The following is a 20,940-nucleotide window of genomic DNA, read 5'->3' as shown; positions in this document are numbered from 1 at the left end:
CTATCAGTATTATTCAAATAATGCATTATGCTACCATATATTTTGCAAATGTATTCCGGCAACTTGGTGTAGTTATCTCTTGATTTAGCTCTCTTCCATCCCCCAGTTACCTTTTGTCTATACCCTGCTTACCATAATTATTTGTTTCTAGACTGTGTCTTCTGAGACGTGGCACTGCATCCAAGGAAGGGAGAAGAGGAGTTCTTATTGATATTTTATCCTTTTCTAGGGCTGAGAGGGTAAGTGTTCTGTTGGGGGCATGGGGGGGGGGGAGTCCACAGTTGTGAAGGTTAGGTGCTGATTACCACCACCAACTGGCTGTGTGTGCACAGCAAATGTTCTACCCTGAAGGAAGAAGTAACAGGTGATGGAGCATAGGCTGCACATTTCTTTTCCCATACCATCAGCTGCCTGCCATCCTCTCTCCCTCTCTTTAATCCAGAAGGCAGAGCTATTAGACAGCAGCTTCTTCCCTAAGCCCCTCACAGCAGTGATGTCCAAAAGCCCTCTTACTCTTTGGTTTGGTTTTTTTTATCCATACTATTCCCTTTTCTCCTCCCTCTGGATAGTTTTTAATACAGGGAAGACCCACAGGCTACCAGGTAATGAGGAAAGTTCATTCCAGTTCCTGGCTGGTTAGTAATAGGAGAATGGGTATGGGCGGCTTTCACAAACAAACTCTGTAACTAGGTAGCCTGAAAGAACAAATCATGTTCTGGAAGAATGGGTGTGAGGGCTTTTACAAACATCAAACTGCACAAGTTTGTTACAGAATCCAACAGGGTCTAAACTTTTGAGCTTTAGGGAAGAGTGTGTGTGCTTAATAGGCTTTGAGTAGTAACTTTTCTGTCAGGGTGGGCATTAAGCTAATTTTGATGATCATAGGATGTATAATATGTGGGGGTACATGATAAAGGGGGAATATGTGTTAGGCAGTCTGAGTACCTCAGCCATTTGAGAAAGGAGGAAGGGAAGCTGTGGTGTGGAATTTAGGATAGGAAGGAAACTGTATGTTCAAAAAGCCACAGGGTTATGCCCCATTGGACTCTCTTTTTAATAAAGTTGATTCTTGCAGGACTTTGTTTTCTTTGTGGACAGTGGCCTTTGGCAGCGTGATTTTCTGCACAACTGGGGACTCATACAGGAAAGCTTTCACCTTCCAAGGATGGAAGACAGCAAACAGAGTTCCTGATGTACCTCACCCACTATTAGATGACCACTCCCTTCAGTGGTGGCTGGCCCTGAATGACTGATTGGGTACTCGAGAGCACCAACCAGCAAGCAATGGGCCAAAAGGTCTGTGAAGAGGTCCACAGGGAGGGACCACTGAAAATATCACCACAGACTGCAATGGGAGTTTTGGGGACAAGCATGAAAGGGTGCCCAGGGGAGGCAGTGAAGGAAAGATGAGAAGGGATCTCAACAATAGTGACTGCAATCATGGAGTACCTCCAGATAGTTCCTAGGGGGGAATGCTGAGGCTCTGATAGTTTGTGCATTCCCTCAGAGGTAAATGAGGAAATAGTCATAGAATATTGTTATTTTATCTGGCCAGGATATGTTCTGTCAAGCGGATTTAAATGGCCCTCTTCTGGGACAGATGATGTTAGTCTTTGTCAGAATTTTCATTATATTTAAATCATACTGGGAAGTGATTGGTTGAAAAGAAATGTGGAAAAATATGGTTAAGGCAAGTACCAGCAGGAGTCCATGTAGTAAGAAAAAAGAAGAAGGAGGAAAGGGAAATGAAGAAAAGAGTGAGGACTGGGATGTTTTCCAGTACCTTCTCCCATCTTGTCTTCAAAATCCACAAAGATCCAGGGCAGGATACAGATCCCTTGTATCTCCAACTTCCAGGACAGGGAAAACAAAAAAATACTGCTACTACAACCCCTCTCAGATACAGCAAGGCAAAAAGAAAGGATACCATATCCCTCTCCAGAACTAGAGAGGGAGCCCAGTATAAGACACCAAGTGCCCCCAGGACACTGGAGACAGATCCATCAAATGCTCCTATGTCAGGTTCCATTGGAGGGGCAGGGTGGAATATTTGGGTTTTTAATTCCGCCAGTTATCATTCAGGCTATAAGAGGGTTGAAAAGGAATATTCCCCCTTATTTGGATGACTCCATAGGGGTGGGGAAAAAGATAGAGGAATATTTGAGAAATGCAGATTATACATGGAAAGATTGAGATTTTCTTTTAGGCATTTTTTTTTAGGATATAGGAAAAATGGATGATTTGCAGAGAGCTCACCAGCTGCAGGAGGATGAATGCCCAGAGGACATGGGAAGGGCTGGACAAAATTTACCTACAGTGGTTGATGCAATTCCCCAGGCAGATCCCCAGTGGGACCTGAATAATTAAGACTGGCCTACATTTGAGATTACAATGGCTTTTTAATTAGAGTAATGAAAACAGTGGCTCCTAGAACTAACAATTCTATGTTCTTACAGCAAGAAAAAATCAAGAGTCCTCATTGTCTAGAAAAGACTAGGGATGCCTTGAAGAAAGAAGGGTCTTAGATCCTGAGGGACCAGCCTTTGATACATTGCTGAAGGTAAAGTTTGTGACCAAATCCTGGCCTGATATAAGAATATAGAAATTTGGGGAGTGGCAGGATAGGCCCCTCAATCAGTTGGTTAGAAAGACAGAGCAGGTGTATGTAAGTAGGGGTGAGGAAAAGGCAAAGGTGAAGGCAAGGATAATGGCACAGTTTTACAACCCCTGAAGCAAAAAGTGCAGTGTCAAACAGGACAAAAGGGAAGGGGCATTTAACCAGGAATTAACCAGGAATTTAACAGGAATATGTCTTCCCCAGTGGTAGAGGGTCAGCCAAGAGAGCATTGAGGAGTTAATGTCCATTTATAAGAGAAAGAAGGACATTAGAAGAGGGAATGACCCCAGAGATAAGTGGGCCCTGTGAGGAGGAAGTCCATGGGCTCATGGCAATGGTTTGTTAGGGATGTCAGGGGCTTCCATTATACCAAGGACCCACCACACAGGAGCCTTTAATAACATACAAACTGGGTCTGGATCAAGAGGAAATACACTTCCTAGCAGTCACAGGAGCCTCTTGGTCTACTTTGAATCTCATGCCAAAGAGGGGGCAATTGTCAAAATGGTCTTTGGTTATTCAAGGGACAGATGGAAAAGATGAGTGAGTGTGTCTCATTCAACCACTCCTAGGGGAAGTGGGAGATAAATACAAGATGCATGGATTTTAACTTGTTCCAAATTGTGATTGTAACCTATTGCGAAGAGAATTAATGGCTAAATTGGGAATGCAAATCAATGTTATAAAAGGTGATACAGAAGCTAATACTTCTGTAAGACTGTGTAAATTCTCTGATTAAACTTAAGCTAAAGTGGATGCAGAAGTGTGGGCAGTCCCAGAGAAATATGGAAATAAGGGGTTTAACAGGGCCATGTCAGAGGTATTCTAGTGCAAGGACATGGGGGTACTTGAGGACAGGTGGTTTATTTTTCAAAAATGTTAGGCCAAATGGCAAGGGTGTGGCCCCATTTTTTGCAATATCTTGCAGCCGCAGCTTTATTGGTGACTGAGACATGAAAATAAACAGCAAAAGGATCTCTTATTGGGACTTTAGTCTTGCATCAAGTTAAGGCCTTGTTAACCAAAAGAGCTTCAAAATGGATGACCAGCATTAGGTTATTACAGTATGAAACTTGTTTGATGGAACAGGAGGATTTAGAATTGAGAAGCAACAAAGAGTTTAACTCTTTTAGCCTGGAGAAAGGTTTAACCCAGCCTCCAGTTTAACTGGTCCCAAACACCTGAAGGAAATTCACAGATGATTCAAGTAATAGAGCTCCAGACCCCAGCTAGGGAAGATTTACAGGGTATCACTCGGCCAAAAGGTGTTTACTGATGGATCTTCAAGAGAAATAGATGGAAAATTGGTGACAGGATATGCTATAGTAAAAGGAAGGGAATTGCATGAAAGAGGGAAGGTACCAATCACATGGTCAGCACAGAGTGCAGAATTGTATGCCTTAGTAAGAGCCTGAAAATTGTGTCAAAGAAAGGTGGTAATTTATTTACAGATTCAAAGGATGCACGTGGGGTGGTACGTACATTTGGAAAACTGGGACAAAAGAGGTCCATTAAAGTGCACAGGAAAAACCTTAGGGCTCATGAGGGTTTAATGACTCACCTATTGGAAGCAGTTAATTTACCAAAAGAGGTGGCAATAGTACGTGTTAGGGGACATCAGGCAGGACAATCAGGGGAGGCAATAGCTAATTGAATGGTGGATGAAGAAGCTCAGAAACCAGCACTTTTTCCAGATATCTCTAAGAGCCTCCTTTAGCTCCCAGTGGCTCAAAGGCTGCTGGATGATAAACAATTGGATACTGAAGGTTTTGGTCCTGCAAATCTTAAAACAACTCCATGAAGGGAGTCACTGGGGCTCTTGGAAGCCTTCCTCAAGGTGCATGCTGCCTTGGGTCTTTTTCCTCTGGCAAAGTGAGCTACAGCTCGGTATGTGCCAAAGCCAACAGGCATGTTACAAAGAAAGCTGTCAGGCAAGGAGGCCTTGCGCTGTATGCCCATTTCGACGCTGCCAAGAGGATTTTACTGAAGTGCCCTGAGTGGGAAGCCTTAAATAACTTCTGGTGATAGTCTGAGCTAACAGAGTCGCCAGAAGTGTTCCCAGTTTTTCAGCAGCTACTGGATGACTTATTAATATAGTTTTGGAACAAGTAATTGCAAAATTTCAGATTGTGAAAGCAATAGACTCTGATAGGGGAACTTATTTTACAGAAAAATTCTTCAAGGAGTTATGGCAGCTTTAGGAATATAAGGGGACCTCCATATCCCCTGGCACTCTCAGAGTTTGGGCTAAGCAGAAAGAATGAGTGGAGAAATAAAGAAACACTTTTTGAAGACGGTGTTAAAAGCTAAGATGCCATGGATATGGTTTTTGCCATTTGCTTTAGCCAGAATGTGAGCCAGAGGCAGAGAAGATATCAAATTTTCTCCCTTTGAATTATTGTTTGGGGTTCCTAAGCCTGTTAATTTTCAGCCCAGTTGGGGAGGTGGAGGCAAGGGATGTATATTTAAAACTGTAGGTGGCCAGAATACTGTCTCTCATGAAATCTCTTTGACAGGCAGCCAAATTAGCACAGACCCTGCTTGGGGACTTTGCTGTTCATAACATGTGACCAGGAGATTGAGTCCCAGTTAAGAACTGGAAAGAAGCACTGTTGGTGGCAAAGTGGCATGAGCCATACCAATTGTTATTGACCACAGAAACCACAGTCATGACAGCTGAACACAGGTGGATCCATCACATTCAGGTCAAGGTCTCTACAGTTCCAGAGATCTGGACTTCTCAGATGGAGGAAAAAGATGGGAAAAGGACTGTGGCTAGCTTTCTGTAAAAGTGGACCAGATCAGTAGCCACAGAGCATCTACAAGGACCTCCCTCCACCTTGGATCTCCAGTGACTGGGGGTCTAACACTAGCTGTCACTCTTTCCTTTGTGCTAAGGTGTTTCTGTGTATTTACATGCCACATCTGATGTGGAGGACAACATGAAAATCAAATTAGTTAGTCTTGTTGGCAAATAGATGACAATGGAAAAATGTTAGAACAAATAACAAAAGAAATAAGAAAATTTGCCCATTCTGGTCCAGAAGTGGAAAGATTTGGAGTGGGACATATTTTTGTGGTTACCTGGTGGGCTGTGGATTAAACAAATGTTATTCTTTTACCTTTTTGCAATAGCAGCTTTAATTTTTATACCATGCCAAGATTTAAAAAGTTGAGTTAATAGTAATTTAAGTTTATAATAACAAATATTAAGAAATAAGGAGAGATTTGTAGGAGAATGGGTGTTATATGTCTTTACAAACAAACTCTGTAACTAGGTAGCCTGAAAGAGCCAATCATGTTCTGGAAGAATGGGTGTGAGGGCTTTTACAAACATCAAACTGCACAAGTTTGTTACAGAATCCAACAGGGTCTAAACTTTTGAGCTTTAGGGAAGAGTGTGTGTGCTTAATAGGCTTTGAGTAGTAACTTTTCTGTCAGGGTGGGCTTTAAGCTAATTTTGATGATCATAGGATGTATAATATGTGGGGGTACATGTTAAAGGGGGAATATGTATTCCCCCTTTAGAGGAACATGTTAAAGGGCGAATATAGGCAGTCCAGGTCCCTCAGCCAACTGGGAAATGAAGAGGGCAAGCTCTGGTTTGGAATTTGGCATAAAAAGGAAGCTACATGTTCCAAAACCTCAAGAGATGCCATAGAGGTATGTCCCAGTGAGCTCTCTTTTTATTTTAATAGAGTTGATTCTTGCAGGACTTTTCTGTCTCTTTTGTCGACAGTGGCCTTTGGCAGTGTGATCTTCCCCACATTAGCATGGGTTTGTCATAAACAGGAAAAGGAAGTTCACTTCTTTAGTTTGGTCAGGCTGATGCTGTGACTGCTTCCCTGGGAGCCTGTTCCAGTGCCCAACCACCCTCTGGGTGAAGAACCTTTTTCTAATATCCAACTAAACATGGCAGAGTTCATATCATTCCCTTGGGTCCTGTAACTGGTGACCACAGAGAAGAGATCAGTGCCTGCCCCTCCTCTTCCCCTCACAAGGAAGCTGTAGACTGCAATGAGATCTCAGACTCCTCTTCTCCTCCCTGAACAAACAAAGTGACCTCAGCTGCTCCTTGTATGTTTTCCCCTTGAGGCCCTTCACCATCTTCACTGCCCTTCTTTGGTCACTCTAAAAAAGCTTTTTGTCCTTCTTATATTGTGGCACCCAGAACTGCCCCCAGCAGTCACAGTGAGGCTGCCCCAGTGCAGAGCAGAGCAGGACAATCCCCTGTCCTGCCTGGCTGTGATGCTGTGCCTGATGCATCCCTCACTTATGGCTTACTTACCCTGACACTAGTGAGTGGTTAGCTACACAGAGGCATGGGCAGATACCCATATCTGGAGACACATTGAGGACTTGCATGTGCCCCACTTGCTGTGGGGTAACAGATTACGGCCAAAATGGGCTCTTTTTCTGAGGCAGTTTTCTCATAGCAGTCTCATTTGGGACAAAATCTTCATATTGCAGTTAGAGGTTGGCAAATAACCATGATGTGTTGTTACTACATTCATTCCTGCTTGTGCTGGCCAAAGGGTGAGCTGTTGAGAATATTAAGAGGTTCATGCACCCCATTTTGTTTATTCAGCTGACTTCTCTGAGTAGTATCATTATGAGCCTAAGTACTCAGAGTGAGAGCTGCATTATCCACTACAATCTCCAAATATATCAAAAGAGACTTGGAAAGAGATATTTTTAATTAGGAAAAGCTGGGAACAGATGATAGCCACAAATTAAAACTGCTATCCACCATTCTATTTCAAATTTTCCTCTTGTCCAAACCCCGTGAATGGTGCTGTGAGCCCATGGCAGTGGGGGTGTTGCTTAGAATTAGGCTTGACTTTTTGGCAGGTGATTGTCTCCTTCCCTCATGGGATTGTTGTGTGTCATTGGAGTGCCCTCATTCTCTTTCTGTGCGGATGGAGGCTGATGGAAGGATCCCTACCAAAACTGTGCTTCTCTGATGTCTTTGCTGCACGTGCTCTGCAAGTTGCACTGTCTTGCAACGTCTCCAGACACCTTCTATGAAAGGAATATAAGCACCTATATGACTTCGAGCTGCTGTATTTTTCTAAGACTTAATTTCTTTTAAAAATTACATTACCATAATTACAATTTTCAGGAACAGTTCTGACCTAAGATTCTTTGCTGCCCTTTCCACTCCTTTCCATCATCCCTGCAGAATTCAAGAACCTTCTATTATTGTACTGAGCAACATACGTTATGCCTGACTAAGCCATGTCAGTGCCGTGCTGTTTTCCATTCTCTCCTGGCATCTCTGGGGAAAATGGTTTATGTAGCACAGTACTCCCAACAACCTACTGTGTTTCACTTCTTTCACAGGGGCATGTGGTCCTCTGTTTCCTGATGGGATTGTAAGCTGAGGAGGCTTAGGGATACTGATTATTCACATTGTTAGATTTTAGAGGAGCCCACCCACTGATTTGGGGCCAGAATAATTTCTATCCATGCTTATTTGGAGCAGGATGGGGTGGAGGATAGCATGGTCTCTGGCAGATAGTGATGCTCTAACCTATAGAAATATGTTCAGCTTTGGAAAAATCTTATCAGTATGCATATCTTTGCTCTGGCCTTCACAGCATTTTTGCTTTTCAGAGAGAAATCAGCAACTGGTAATGCAGGTGTGCTTGACTGTTTTAATTGGGTGGATAAGCTCATTTAAAAAAGAGTTGCACCACTAACTGTTTTGTCAACATAGGAGCTGTAAGTCGTCACTGTGCATTTTTTAGGGCTTTGCAGAAGCTGGAATTCCAAAAAGTGCATACACTGTGAAGGTTGTAACTTTTCCTTGCACATGATCTGGCCAGGCAGTTTTACACTTCTGGTGGGTGATTAATTGCTCTATGATAACTCTGCATTCTGTTTAGAACCCCATGAAAAAGATTTGACTGTATTAAATTTTAACTGTAATTTAATTAAAACAGATTTATCTCCCAAGATTTACCTGTATTAAAAACACCCCTGTGCTAAAGCAAAACAATGAAAGATGCTTAGCCATACCTTGGAGAAAATGGGTTAGTGCATGTTGCCTACTTACTGTTAGTGACTGAGTTCTCATGATCCTGAGCTTTGCATTGTCCTTTCCATCAGGTATCACCTCTTTTCAGTACCTCACAATGTGCAAACCGAGCAAAGCTGAGACACAAGGAAGCAGTGGGTATGTGCTGCCAGGCACAGGGTTTGCAAAGAAAGGCCTAGGGGAGGCATTTTACTACAAGGACATCCTTTCTGTAATTATTATCTCTGTGGGCTCCATTTCATTGCTTACTATCATGGGCTTGTGTTTTCTTTAGCAAAAGCAACAATGGTGATTCAAATGACTTGTCTCCTTACTTTGGCTTTACTGCTCTCTTCACACTCACCCAAGGTTTTTGTTAATGCAAAAACAAGGACTCAGGCTCTGAAATAGTCCATAAGCTTGCAGGCAGACTCTGACAACCAGAGTTTTCTTGCTGCCAGCCAGGAAAGAATGAGAACTGATACATCTAGGTGTGATTTTTAATATGCTAATATAGCCCTCAAATGGAATATCCTATTGGTTTAAAGAAAGTGATTGTTAAAATTATGATATTTGTGTTCTTCTTAAGAAGTGTAGGGAGGACATCTCAGGCAGATAACATCTATCCCTGCTATTCTCAATGTTTTTCAAAGAGCTAAAACTTTTTGATTCATCTTACTGTTCACACTGGAGGCTAATAACACAGTCTCATCACGGTGCTACATGTGTGCCTTCTGGCCCTGCAGTGCTCCTCCTTGATCTGTCTGTAGTTCTGGTTTATCAGTTCAGTGTCTGTCTCAAACACAAAGAATCTTAATGTAAGTTATCTCAGTGTTGTTAAAAGTAAAAGTTGAGAGTTTTGCAAGTTCAGACTCTGGAAGCAGAATTATGGCTTAAATCAATATTTATACTTACTAACTCTAATTCCAAGTGTCTTTCAGTCTCCTGATGCATCTGAGTCAGAATCACAACATTTATTTATTTACTTATATTTCACTTAAGCTTAAGCCAGTGTAGCCCAACAAAGACACCACTGATATCCAGAATATCATTGTAAATTAGAAATACCTAGATGCTCTACTGTATGTAAATACAGTGATATCAACTGTACTTGGAGCAGCTCCAGGTCCTCAAGCCCCTCAGTCCTCCACCCTCTCTCACAGAGGGCACATAACTGGTGCCTAGAAAAGATAACCACAGCCTATGTGCAGGTACTTCCTTGGCACGAGTTCTAAGCTTCCAGTGATTTGCAAATCATGGCTCAGGGACTTTTGAATGAAGGTTTAGATCCCTTTATTACATCATGCCAGACCCTCTAGCTCTCTAGCAAAGATATGCTGGGTCAGAAACTGCTGGAAATACTGAAATCACAGTAAAGGTGTAGCAGTATCTCGTCCTTAATCCTGGGGCAATGGAGAAAACTGAAGGGGAAATGCTCTCTTTTAGAGCATTATCTCAATCTCATTCTGGCTAAATCTGTAAAAACTGTACTAGGAGCATCTCCCAAATGTAAGTTATCATTGTTTCACCAACTCTGGACTTGCTCCTGGATCATGATGGGAGGACAGGCAGGGGACACATAGTCTTAACAGGCTCATCTTGGAATAATATGTAAAGAAACATCTTTAAGATTTTCAGAAGAGAGTGAAGACATGGTAGTACTACATTACATGCAATGGATTGCTTTTCTTGCCAAAACATTACTTTTTTTCCAAGTCTAGAAACTTGAAAATCTTTCAGAGATATTGAAAAATCACCTAGCATTAGGATAGGGCTTCGGATGACGAGAAGAGTGGCGCTGAATGTGGCCATTCTAATGCCAGTGATGCAGGAGTGAGATCTTTAGTGGTCTTGCTTGCTATTCCAGCCATCTAGTCCTCATTGCCTGCAGAGTGAATATGGTGGCCAAGACTGTTGCAATGTGATCCTGGAAAAATAACGTCATTTTCTCATTTTCTGAACCCAAGTGTAGAAAAGGATCTCCCTCCTTAAGCTGAGGTAGCGATTCTCCCCCCTTTTCTCAAGAATCTCTTTTTTTTAAAATTTTTTTTAATATTTATGTCCCCTGAAGGATGGCACAGAGGCTGCCTGATGATTCACGGTATGTGATTTGTGATCAGACAAAACAGACCTTCCTTCAGATATGTTGTTAGTCTCTCGGTACATCCATCTTCATCTTTCCTTGCTGTCTTCTGAACAGCTCAAGAAAGCAAAGGCTTTACTTCTGACCAGGCTAGAGATCCTCCTAAAACTGGGTGAGGCATGTTTTTGGAGATTTGTCTGGGCTTTTAACAACCTCCCATTTTACTTGGGGAGCAGGGAAGAAATTAGGAGGCACTATTATTGTGTAGACACTGGTGTAGACATTATTTCTGCTGACTCATCACTGCTAGTTCTCCCCTTCCCCCTGCTCCAGGATATTTTCATGGATAATGAGTGGGCTCCAACAGTTCTAAAAACACAACTGTGACTGCAGCAGAGGAGTATGTTTTCTGGGTACATTGCCACCCACAGGAAATGACAAGAGCTTTTTGTTGCTGATTTGGGTTTTTTTTTGAAATTTTATTAGAATCATGGTATACCTAATAAATCAAGTAGACTGAAATAAGCTCCACATTTATGTTTTTGTGTGACTTGGGGTGGCATACAATACACCTAAATCCCCAGACATGTGATTGTGGCTCAGCTCTCTCTGTAAACTCCTGTCCTCTTCTGAGTACTTTTACAATTACATTATCATCTCTCCCTGAAGCCTGGCTCCTGGTTCTCTGTCATCAAGATTCTTAAAAGCAACAATCAGGATATAATGATCAGCAGTAGCTTTGGAGCTATCAAGGACTCTGAAGCAAAAAACATGGTGTTCTCACTCTCTGGATCTCACTCCAGCCTCTAGAGACTGGAAGAAATTGGATATTACTGAAAGTCATCAGAGGAAAGGAGCTGCTCAGTTCTGTGTGCATGCAGACCTCAGCACAGACAGGCCACACAGAGAGCAGAGGGTTCTTCTGCAGTGTGGGTTATGATTTATGACGCCCTCAGACCTCACTGATCTTAGCACCTTGTAGGACTGAGAGAACAGAAGCCTTGGTTCTGGCTCAGACACCAGGGGATTGGTTCTGGAAAGTGCTGTGAGTAAACAGCGGCGTCCAAGCCTAGACATGAATATAGATTTGCCCTGAATCCTCTTCCTGTTCCATTATTGCTCCTGATTTGAGAAAACTTCTACTTGTTCCTCCAATGAAGCAAGGACCTTCAGGCTTTGCACAGTGATCATTCATGTCCTGACCATACCTTTCCCTGATGCCAGGACACCATGGCTTCACCGTGACTTTTCCACATAGAAGCCTCTTGCCTGGAAGGGAAGGCAACTCCCTCTCTGTGACCTCAACACCTCTGAGACCTGCATCCAAAGAGGCATCAAGGCAAGAGCTAAATCTAGGGAACAAAATAGTTCTCTCCTGTCTGTATGGGAGGATAAGAGTCCCTGTTTCTGTTAATAATGGCCAAATAGGAAGCAAAAACTCAGGTCTCCTTCTTGGTTGAAGGCTGAAGGATGGGGTTAAGTGTCAGGAGTAAATAGTGTCAAGAATAATAACACATCTTGCCTCTTTCATCACTTTGTGCATCTACAGGCACCTCCCCCTGGCTCTTCATGTTGTCAGGCTGTTGCAGAAAGCGCTGCAATATTTTGTGAAGGACCTGCAGAAAACAAAGAAAGGGAGCTCCAAAAGAAGATGGAAGTGCTTAGAGAGCTCAGAAGAGTAGGAAGGCCCACAAGGCAAAACATGTATTTGCTCTTTATTACTCAACTGTTGATTTTCTATTCCTTAACTCTTCCCTCTCCACAGTCTACTTTTAATTAAGAAAGTGAACCACTAGTAATTGAGTGATAAGAATTTCAAAGATCATGAGTTATGTGCCAAAAATTCAAGGGATTGTTCAAAATAATGGATTAAAAAAATCTATATATTTTCTCTTCTATGCTTTCCTTTTTGGTATCTGATTCTGTAGTAACCTGTCATTTTAAATCTTCTCTCCCCACAACTTCAAAGATATTTTCCCTTCATAAAAACACTGCTTTTCTCCTGAATTCAGTACCTAGGGTTAGAAATCAGGAAAATAACCCCAAGCTAAATATAAAAATGGAAAAAAAACAAACACAAAAAAATTTTAGAATTTAAGTATTCTGATTTAATGACATGGAACTACTGATGATATTAGTGTAGAGGTTATGTATATGTATACATATTTGCACTGGTGGGTTCAGGGCAATAATCAATCATGATCTCAATCTAAAGCAAACATAAAAGGATCTTTTGTAGTGTTGGAATTTGGCGGAACACACAAATACCTAACAAGTTTCAATTTGTTTGCAAAATCAAAACAAAAAACTCTGGCTGCCTTTTTTATAGACCCATTATGAAATACAATACAGTTTAGCATCAGTCTTCATGCATGAAGAATCAGAGTAGAGTCTGGTATGTATGAGTGATGTAACAGCACATATATTTTTGACCAGGATGCTTTTGGGAGCATAGGGAAGCTGGTGGGAATAGTACAATGATGGTGGAGTATTATGAAAGGAGATGGATGCAGGCCGTAGAAGAAGTATAAGAAGAACTGAAGGTAGTGTTCTCAAAATGAGCATGTAACTCCTTGCTCATGCACAAAAATAAGTGGCTTGCTAAGTCCATTCTCTGTCCAAGTGGAGCTATGGGAGGTTCTTGGACACATGGTGGTTTTTCAGCTCTTCCCTTTGTTCTGTTGCTGCAATTGGATGTAGGGGCAGAAAAAAGGCCTAGGCAGGAACCATCTCATCCAGCCCCCAGCCACAGACAGAGACAGTACTAGATCTGGATTTCCTGTGGTGTGTGGCCATAACATAACAAGGCAGTCTTGCCTGGGGTTATGGTTTCTGAAAATTAGTTATTCATGCTGTGGTGAGAGGAGGGAGTTTGCTGCTCAGTGGGGCAGATGCACCCCTGACCTGCATGCAGGAGCACCTGCTGACTCTGCACAGGCCCTATTCACAGAAAGAGGAGCAATATACTTTCTTCTTTTCCAGTCCCTTTCCTCGGGGCAAAATGGAAGCTGTTCCTGTTATGTACACAAAGATGAGGGATATTTTTGCAATGCTCCTATCCCACCTGCAGTGATATTTTTTTCTGTCTGTTAACAACCCTCTCCAATCTCCTTATTTGTACTAGCTACTTTCACCTAGATTTGGCAGAGTACAGGGTTTTGGAGGGTGGAAAGTGGGGGAAAAAAAAAAGAAAGAGGAATACAGTTAGAAGAAAGGGGAGAGGATCCCTTTTTGTGTACCAAGCCAGGGAAAGTCAGCAGCTCTGTGAGATCAGCCTCTGCTCAGTGGTAGTGAATTTATACTGCAAACAGCACTGATGAGAGCCAAGCTGCATTCATTCTCCTGTTGGTGCAACTGTTTGTATGAAGCAAATCATCGGTATTTTTTTAACAGATTTTTACTGACTTTTCACATATTGATGGGATGTGCAATTTTTATTGTCAATCACTCAGCAGAAAATCAAAAACTGGTCCTGAAATTGACTCTTTCCGGGAAGACAAAAATTTGGTTGGACTAGGAAGTCATTTATGTCCTTCCCATTGCATGGACTTTGTGTGGTGACAGCACCTTCAAAACAGAGGTGTTAACACATCTGGGAGCTTAGGCTGGGTGAAATTGACTGTGTAAGGGTGCAGAACATCAGATTATTGAGTCCTTGGGAATGTCTGTATTTTGTGGCTCTAAAATGCTAGCTGAATAAGCAGCATTACAGATCATAATAGCATTGCATGGGTTTTACACCAAGCACTTATGTGGTTCTTTCCTGTCTGAGATATTACTTTTGGATCTTAGTTATTTTAGTACAATAGAGATAGCCCATGGAATTGCTTAACTGTGCCACTATGAATTATTTTCATTAGTGCCTAGGACTACCTAGGACAATAGCTCCATTATGTTAGGCACTGCTGACACCTGTTGTAAGAGATAATCCCTCCTATAGAGGTTTTGCAATCTAAATAATCAGTGACAGACCGAGAGGAGAAGGTAGAGGCAAAACCCAAAGTGCTACTTTGGAGAAACAGAGGAAAGAAATTGGAGTAATTTTCCTTTTTAAACATTTGAGATTTTGAGAACCTTGTTTCATCAAAAAAACACGCCATGTTAATTTCACAAGTCAGAAATTACTCAGGGAGCATCCACTAAAATTGCTTTCCTCCATCATCTTGGTAAGGGAATGTCTTCATACAGGAGGGAGAACTGCCCCAACAGGAGCCATCCCTGAAGGGATACCAGTGGGGTCTAGGCCAGCTGGTGGTTTAGCCCACAGATAAGACCAGTTTGGCACATCTCCCACCAGCCCCTAGTGATGTCCTTCCCAATTCTGGTGAGCACAGTGCACACACAGTCTGCCCCCATGAGTCATATGGTCAAAATGAACCATCTTTTGCTGTTAAATTTCACTTTTCTGATGCTGTACATTTTGAATAGAGGCTTTTCAGATCTGATAGCATTCATTTTTTATTGTGGGAAAGTGTATTTTATCCACTTGTCGTGTATGCAAAATGTCTGTCCTGCTACAGCTCAAACTTCCATAAAAAATTTACCATGGAACAGAGCTGAGCATAAAAAATGAGAGCCTGCACAGATGTTCCTGCAAGTCCTAGCCAGGTAACTTTCAGGGTGTGGATTTAAGGTCTTGGTAGACAAGCTCCCACTTCTCCTCCTCCTTACCTATATGCAAGCACTTTAGCAAGACTCAGCCCTTATAGAGGAGCTCCTCCTGTCATTATGCAAATCAATCCTTTCAGCTGCATTTGCATAATTGAGGAGCTGCACGGAGGGGCTGTGTCCCTCCTCCCTGACTGTTGGAAAGGGTTGCTTTAGCTTGTTTTCTGAACTGTTGAACAGATAACCATTTTTCTAAGTGATCCTGTTTGTCCATAAGCCTATTAGACTGTGCAATTTTTAATTCTTTAATACAGTGTGTTATATAAAAAAATACAAAAACCAAATTAAGTTAGTTACCATAGCAGGTAGCCTCTTGGACTGCAATCAGTGAAGCAGATATTAACATGGAGAAAGGCTCATTAACTTTAGCAAAGAGACTCTTTCCTTGCAGCTAATAAGTGAGTCATACAGGTACATATTCTTGTAGAAACTAGATACTTTTTCCCATCACAGTCAATTGAACTGCCCATATTTTAGAGCCATCTGTCTGCTTAGGGGTGTGTGTGTGTGAATTGTGTAATGTACTTTAAAATCCTAGCTTCAAAAGCAGAAGTAAGAAAAAAGGATTTGTTTACTCTTCAATATTTCCATTAAGGCTGGATAAAATCTTCTAAGTAGCACAGCAGTATTGCCAGATATTGTGTCATTAAAGGAGGTGAATATAGTTTTTATCATATAAACTGAAGACTTGTAACAGAAAAAATTTTATCCTGTGATACGGATTTTAATTGTGTATCTGAAGCTCTGATCCTCAGGATTCATTAACCATCCCCTCATCTAATCCTCCACTCATTAGCTGCTACCTGACACTTCTGTAGCTGTCCCCAGCTTTGGGAAGGTCCTGTGATAAATAAGACTGCTCTGTGGCAAAAGATAAAATGGTTTTGTTCAGTGCTTCCTTGCATTTGGGGGGAGCTGCACACCCTGACAAACACCTGATAGACTCTGAGGTTCAACCAATGAGGTTGATCACAGCTCTGTGCAAAGCACATCTCATTCCTTACCTTCTTCTTGGCCAAATGTGAGGACGTTTTCTGCTGTATCTTCTCTGCTAATACATTTTCTGTTCTTCAAAAGTAATAACAACTTTCTGAAGTTATGAGTGATCCCCACCATCTATGCCAGCCAGTGTTCAGTGAAAGAGGTGATGAGGATATATAACACAGTAAAACACAGGTTTTACTGCAAATATTAGACCTTGGCCCTCTAATAGGATTTCCAAACTGAAAGAGCTGATTTCTTTGGTTTGCCACTGAATAAATAAAGACCATATTGGATTGTGTCATTCAGTTTGTGCTACTGCATCTTTGCATCTTTAGACACAAATAGTGTGATGTTTTGATGTTGTAACACAAATCTTTCTTCTGAAAGAAGTGCAGATGAGCTTCCACGTTAAGGCCGGCAACTCCCAGGCAGCAATGGTCACAGTGAAGACTTCATATAGCTGAAGATGGAGGGTACTAGCACTCCAAAACTGACTATTTGTTATTCTGGTCAACCAAAGCTGTTGAATGATACCTGACAGGTTTTTTTTTTTTTTTCTGATAATAAGAGAACTTGAGACAATAGGGAATTTGAAATTAAGTCCCCTACTATCAAGTAAAAATAGTCCCCTACTGGGGACTGCCACAGAAGCACAATGCACAAAAGGTCACCCTGCCCATCCATGATTGTCATAGACATTTTGCCAGAGTTAAATGGGGTTTTTTTGGTTTCTTTTTGGAGTTTGGTTTCTTTTTGGTGCCCGAAGCCTTCTTGGATCTCTCTTTCTTTAGCCAGAGCAAGCTAAAGTGAACCACATGTTCTGGCTAGCACACAGAATTTGTACTCTTGGTTTGCTGTCATTGTTCTGATGCTGGGGCCCAGGAAGCTGGGGTCTGGGTTGTTTAGCACCTGAGAACTGAAGTGTTAGACACATACCTGAGAAGAGACTACCAAGACAAACTAAATCATGAACACCCCCTCTCTGGATTACAAAAATAAGAGCAGTGATCAGTTCTTTTGTTGGTATGAATTGGGCTCTGAATGCACAGTGTCCTGTGCCTTATCCAAAAAAAGATGACAAGCCAGAACGTGTTTGTCTTCCTGAGGTGGTATGGATAGGTGCTTAGAATTCAAACCTCAGGAGACACAAATTGGTCTCACGTAGCTGATTGCAAGAAGAAAACACTTCTATAATCTGTTAGACATTTGGTCTTCCTTATTCTACTTTATATTTTTGTTCAAGACAGAAAATCAGCCAGGTATCATACAAATCATAAGAGCAAGGACATTGCTTTGAGGACTTGAAATTAAAATTACTTCCACTAGAGGCAATGGTCCTCTTGAGCCAATCAGGGAGGAACAGAAATCATTCTCTGAAATTAAAGTTGTCTTTTTATTTCACTGTTCATATATATATATATATATATATATATATATATATATATATATATATATTTAATGCAAGCACTGTCATTCCAGTATTCAAATTACAAATTAGCCTTTGATCTAGATAGATTATTTTAGCAAACAAATGGATTGCACTCTTATACTTGGTATATTTAGATCAATTAGATCCTCCTTATTTAAGAGAAAGAACTTTAGGGTAAGAAAAGCAGTAAAACCTATTGATTAAATGAGCTCACATATCACATATATATGTGGTTGATAAGAGCCACTTAGTATTTCCTGAGTAGAAAAGAGAATTCAGCATTTTCATGTGGCTTCTATTAGAGTCTTATTAAACATTCATGTCATTTTCTTCCTTTTCCCTTACTTGTCTAATAAATATACCATTACAGCCATTAATTGCCCGGAGTTAAGTTGTTTAAGTGCTATAAGATATGCCAAGTAAATTGTTGGCTCCTGAGGTATTGGTTTTCTGTCTAGCTATCTGGTATTTTCGCAGTCCCTTGAAACTCCAAATTCAATCATCTCCACAGTAGCAGAAACGTAATTGAAACATTAGGCACAGCTGAGTCCCCAAGGGAATGCACAAACAAAAGATAGGCAAGCTTACTGTGGTATTCTACAAAGGTGGGTATATTCCATACTAGGGGGAAAAAAATCTTTATTATTAGAATAAAAAAAACTGCTGCAGTTACAATTCATAATGTTATTGAAGTAGCACAAATGTAAATCCTATTTTCCCCATTAATTGCATAAACATGGGGTTATAAAATCGTTTAAGTAGTCTGGCAGGTAGATAGACACAGCTTGTGGGAGCTTTGAAATCCACAGCTCAGGATCATTCCTGATTTGGGGATATCTGGAAATGTCAGTCCTCACCTTAGATTATTATTCCATAAAACACTCACACTTATTTCACTTAATGCATATCCTGTGCAAAGCACTTGCAGATCTTCTGGAAGTATGGTCCCCCCAGCAAAGGACAAGGTAGATGTGCCAACACCATTAGGAGAAGAGGACAAGAGGTGATTCATGCACGAGCCACCTTGAGGCATTGCAAGTAGGGCTGCTGCTGCTGTTTAGGAGGACCATGAAGTGAGAGAGAGAGTACACCCTTTGTGGGGAGGACTAGACAAAGCAAGCCCTGAGCTGTCTTTTTCACAGACTTGTAAAGAGGAGAATAAGGTGGAGTTTGGCAGTGGAGACTCAGACATGACAAGCAGGCAAATGGAGAATGACAAGGGGCTCTGAATGTAGCTCCAGGAAGAAAGAGTGAGATGATAATTAGGGAGGTAGACAAGGGAGTGGATGTGTGGAGGTGATTGCTTTTGGCAAAAGCCAGCAGACAAGAAGGGGAAGCTGAGCATAGGAGAAACCAAAAGCAGGATATGTTGGCCACTGAAGGAAGATTTAATGACATTGTTTTCAAAAGAGAGCACTAAAAAATGAGTGTGATTTCGTTACAGAGATGATAGCTGCCTGCTGACTTCCTCCAAAAACTGAAGCCCTAAATCCACCTGTTTCCTCTGTCTGAAACCCAAAATTGTTTTGGCCGGATGACTTTTAGTCTTCTCTCCAGCTTCTCCTGCAGAGCCATTAGCTCAGAAGAGGCTGCACAGCAGCTGCAGATAAGAAACAGAGGTGTTTCAGCTCACAGGTATTTCTCAGCCAGTGACTGTCACTGGGATTGTCAAGGTGACATGGAGCAGCAGTAAGGCCTGTTTGGTGTGGCATGGATGGTTACTTAAAACAAGCAGAACAGCCTCTTGGCATAGAATTGTCAGAAGTTCCTCACAGGATCTTACATTTCCTGGAGACCTCACTGCTGAATGAGAAAACATTGTTTTTGTACTTGCATTCTGCCTTTGTTGCAGGATGCTCCTTGTGTCAGGGGTACTACACATTTGTGTGTATGTCCTGAACACTTCAGGAGACATGGCCTCAGTTACCCACAGTAAGGCTATGAGCAGTCATGAGTGTCTTCTGGGACCAGCCTAGTTCATGGGTCCTGGCCTCAGCTCACTTTGGGGAATAACAAAAAAATGGCAGATTTATTATCTCTTCTGACAAATGTTTCATGATTGAGTCTGTCACTTTGAACTTTATATGTCTAAATTAATCTCCAAATCCTTACACTGTACCTCAGCAATTTATGAACAGAGGTTTTGTCTCCATCTCCCCAGTGCTTTTAGATCTGTGCAGTGTGGTTTGTGGAATGTTCCCAGTTTTCTCGGCTTTGTGTTCACTGTCCTCCCTTCCGCTTTAAAGATCTGCTCTGGCAAATGACAGGTGCCTCAACAGCACATTACAAATCAGAGCCAGTGAAGAAAATCTGCCCTTAGTACACTTTAGGACAGCCTTTTCCACTCTCATATATTAAGGATGTTATCAGCTTTGCCACTACTCTTCTGCCCACAAAACAACCAGGACAGCCTTTGGTAGACTGCTTATGATGCTGGAAAGAGGAGAACAATCTCATTACACCTCTGTCACTGTCTTGGTGTTTTATAGGAAGGGTATTGTCCTGAACGGCAGGCATTATTGCACTGGAATGTTTCTAAGATCCTCCCACTTGTTAACTGTAAAGTCAACTTTTGCTTGCACAAAAAGGAGCAAAAATATTATTCATTTATTGAAGCTACTATCCTCTTCCTATTCCAGTTTTCTCCAGTTAATTATTATTGTGCTAACCAAACTCAGTCCTTGGGAAGTAAAGGGCTTGACTTACTTAGCTCTCCCATCTTCCATGCAGAAGAAAATCCTTCTGTTTAAGGAGCAGAATCCTCTGCAGGTGACCATTTTCCACCAGTCTTTACTCAGGCATGAGTCAGCTGTTGCACAAAGTCAGCAGGGGCCTTTTCAGCAGCTTCAAACAGCTGCTGGATCAGATGCTGCCTGAGTGTGCTTGCTGAATAGGAGGGAGCAGGAAGCCTTTTGCTGCCTGTGCTGTCTGAAGCTTGACAAAGCTGAATTTTACAATTTACTCCCTGTCTGCCTTGAGCACACTTTTCGTAGAAAGCTGCACTGGGTACCTCCGGCTCACTGCACACAAGGTATGTTTCACTCAGCTTGCCTCTGCAGCCAAAATGTTCTGCTGCAGCAGACTTTGAGCCATGACAGAGAAAGCCAAGTGGGAGATGGGTGTGAGGGATGCAGTCAGGT

The sequence above is a fragment of the Agelaius phoeniceus genome, chromosome Z (assembly GCF_051311805.1).
Source record: "Agelaius phoeniceus isolate bAgePho1 chromosome Z, bAgePho1.hap1, whole genome shotgun sequence".
NCBI classification, from domain to species: domain Eukaryota; kingdom Metazoa; phylum Chordata; class Aves; order Passeriformes; family Icteridae; genus Agelaius; species Agelaius phoeniceus.
This window is presented reverse-complemented; position numbering follows the sequence as displayed.